General features: G+C 41.5%; 1 pseudogene; it reads left to right on the forward strand.

Moving 5' to 3' along the window:
- The first annotated feature begins 753 nt into the window (after positions 1 to 753).
- The window catches only part of LOC102872506, a 66,163-nt pseudogene continuing 63,171 nt past the window's right edge, over positions 754 to 3,745 (forward strand).

A 3,745-nucleotide genomic window follows, 5' to 3' on the forward strand; every position in this document is an offset into this window, starting at 1 on the left:
AAATTTAAAAAAAAAAATAAAACATTTTTTAAAAAGAAAAAAGTTAATACTGAAAGGATGGCTTATTTGAGGGACAGTCTGTTTCCCATTGCCCAATAATACACTTTTATACCATTCTATTAGTAAATTTGCATTCTGTTTTCAGTGGTATAAAAATCAAAATGCAACAGACTAAAATTTATGGGATGCGAAATGAGAAATGTGTAGCTTAAATGTTTATATTAGGAAAGTAAAAGGATCTAAAATCAGTGACATAGGTACTACCCATCTTAAAAAATTAGAAAAAGGACAAATTAAACTCCAAGTAAAAACAGGACATTATAAAGATCGAAGTAAAAATCTATTGAATAGAAAGCAAACAAACAAAACACCCAAAGAAAAAAAAATCACTAAAACCAATATTTTATTCTTTAAAAAGGTTAATAAAATTGTTAAACTTTTAGCTATACTTACTTAGAAGAGAAGAAGAAAAAACCCTATATTACCAGTCAGAATAAGGAATAAGAGAAGGTAACACTGGTGATTCTATAACCATTAAAAAGAAAATAAGTTAATATCACAAACATGACACCTTGTGCTAATAAAAATGGTAATTTAAATAAAATGAACAAATGCCTTGAAATATACAAACTCTCAATCACAAATCACAAAGTGAGTACAGAGAGCTGGAATTTGAACCACACACTGGACAGCCGAGTCCCAACCAAAAGACACCAGCCAAGCCACTGTGGAACCCACCCACCAGGAGCAAGTATGGAGGAACCACCAGCCACGTGTGACTCCAGAGGAGAAACCGACCACCCACAGCTTCTGCGAGACCCTGAAGGAGCAACTGCCTGCCGGCCACCACTTAACCCTGGAGGTGCGACCACCACTGACCACCTTGTGACCCCAGAGGAGTGACGGCCTGCCACTGCATGACTCCCCTGCGGGCCACCACGCAGGGTGCCGTTGCATAAAACCCCAGCAGAGCCCAAGCCCAACCCCCTGCCTCCTGGTGGTAGTGTCCCAACCCTGTGCTCCCCCACCCCCCACCCCCCCAGCAGCTCGACAACCACGGTCCTCAGCCCCCGCCACAGCCCTGTGACCCCAGGGCACCACCGCGGATCCAGCCATCACTTGGAGCCATCAGCCACGCTGCTGTGGAACTAATCTGGCAGGAGAAAGGCCAGTAGGATCCTGACTGGGTTTTCTGGGGCACTGCTGATTACCTGGGAGAGCACCCAAGAGCATGCCACTGATGGGGAGTTTAGCCAAGCTCTCTTGGGCTACACCAACTGCCCAGAAGGGAGCCAGCCACTGGTAATCTGTCTGAACTTTTGTGGACTCTGCAGACCAGCCAGAGGCTAGTGGGTTGCTGGGAATTTGACTTTGACTTTTTGGGTCCTGTTGGATCCAGGACCCTGCTTGGGCAGGGGCTGCTGTGTGAGGGCACCTGTGTACATGCCTTTGGGCAGGGACCACTGAGTGAAAAACACTGGGTGGGAAATGGACAGCGGGAATTTGAGTAGGGACCCCAATCGTGAGCACACTCAGACAGCTGAGGTTTGAGCGAGGTCCCCCAAGTGTTTAACATGCCCTTGTAATCACCCCAACCCTGTGCCTGCCTCACCCCATGTGGCTCCACACTGGTGCCTACACATCTGGGCAATTAACTTGTCTTTAATCAGGAGCACCTTGACCCATCTTACCAACAAGAGATTGCCCTCACAGGCTCTGAACTGACATTTCTCTGAAGTCAGAAGTTCAGAGAAACACACAAGTGGAGTAGCTGCCCCAGCTGATCTCTAGAGCATTGTCTTCAGATCAAGAACATATCAATGTCTCGAAGAAGGCAAACTCTCCCACACAATACACAAGAGCAAAGCAAGATGTCACTCCCAGAGGGTGACACAGAATCAGTGGATTTCCTGAAGCCAGAAAATCTGATGGAACTTTCTGACACAGAATTTAAAAGAGGAGTGATTGAATATATTCAATGGATGAAAGACAAACTTGATGAATTACAGGATACTACAAGCAAAAACCATGAGGAGCTAAAAAACCACCACCACCAAAACAAAAAACAAACAAACAAACAATGCAGAACATTGCAGAGAAAATAAAGGAGACATTAGCAACACTGGAAAATCAAGAATCCACTATTCAAAATATAAGGTCCAGTGTTTCAGAGGCTATCAACATGATGGAGGGACACATGAGCACAGTTGAAGAGATGGAACACAGAACAGCAAAGAGCAGACTGATAAAAGAAGGAAAAAGAAGAAAACCAAAGAATAATGTGGGACACCATCAAGAGAGATAACATGTACATCATTGGAATTCCAGAAAAGGAAGAAGCAAGTAAAGACACTGAAAAAGTTGTGGAAGAACTACTAGAGGAAAACTTCCCAGGCATAATGAGGAACGAGAGAATATATATACAAGAAGCTCAGCAAGCACCATATAGATTAGACCCCAAAAGGAAAACGTTAAGGCATATAATAGTTAAATTTGCCAGAACCAAAGATAAGGAGAGAATCCTGAAAGCAGCAAGGGAGAAACAAAGAGTAATCTATAAGGGAGAACAGATAAGATTAAGTGCCAATTTCTCAGCAGAAACCATGCAAGCAAGAAGAGAGTGAAAGTACATATATCAAACACTCAAAGAATACAACTCTCAACCAAGAATACTGTACCCAGCAAAATGATCCATTACATATGGAGAGATCAAGGTATTCCCAGAAAAGCAGAACCTAGGAGAGTTTGTAAAAACAAGACCAGTGTTGCAGGGAAGACTCAGAAATGTCCTTTTTACAGACATACCACAGAAAGCTGCATGGTCCAAAGTAACTAACAACACCACCAAAAAGAACTCAACACAGTGATAGCAATAAAACCTAGCCTCTCAATAGTCATACTGAATGTGAATGGTTTAGTTACACCGCTGAAGAAAAAAGAGTAGCAGATTGGATTAAAAACCAAATATCCATCAATATGTTGTCTACAAGAGACACACCTGAAAAATGAAGATAAAGACAGGCTAAAAATAAAAGGGTGGGGGGGAAATATACCAAGCAAATGGCAACCAGAAAAAAGCAGGAGTAGCCATATTAATCTCTGATAAAATAAGTGTCAATGTAAAAACCATCATAAAGGACAAGGAAGGTCACTACATAATGCTGAGAGGGTCAATAGAACAAGAGGGCATAACAATAATAAATATCTGCGCACCAAATGAAAGACCTGCAAAATGCATAAAACAAACATTAACAAAACTGAAAAAGGAAATAGACAACACTAGTATATAGTACTTGGAGACTTCAATACACCCCTCTCAAGAAAAGCTAGAACTACCAGAAAAAAATTCAAGAGATACTGAAGAAGTAAACCACACAATAAACCAACTTGACTTCATAGATATTTATAGGCTAATGTACCCCCAAAAAGCACAGTATACCTCCTTCTCCAATGTGCATGGAACATTCTCCAGAATACATCACATTCTAGGTCACAAGGCAAGCATTAATAAATTAAAAAACATAGAAATAATACAAACCATCTTTTCAGACCATAATGCTACAAAATTAGAAATTAATAATAGGATGACAAAGGAGAAAAAAACCATACATTTGGAAGCTGAACAACACGTTGCTTGAACATAACGGGGTTGTTGTTGTTAAGTGCCATCGAGTCACTTGCGACTCATAGCAACCCTGTAGAGCTCTAAATGCTGTTCTATCCTGTGCCAACCTAGCCATCTCAA

The sequence above is a fragment of the Elephantulus edwardii genome, unplaced genomic scaffold (assembly GCF_000299155.1).
Source record: "Elephantulus edwardii isolate Elephantulus edwardi_28Jun2011 unplaced genomic scaffold, EleEdw1.0 scaffold00212, whole genome shotgun sequence".
Classification (NCBI taxonomy): domain Eukaryota; kingdom Metazoa; phylum Chordata; class Mammalia; order Macroscelidea; family Macroscelididae; genus Elephantulus; species Elephantulus edwardii.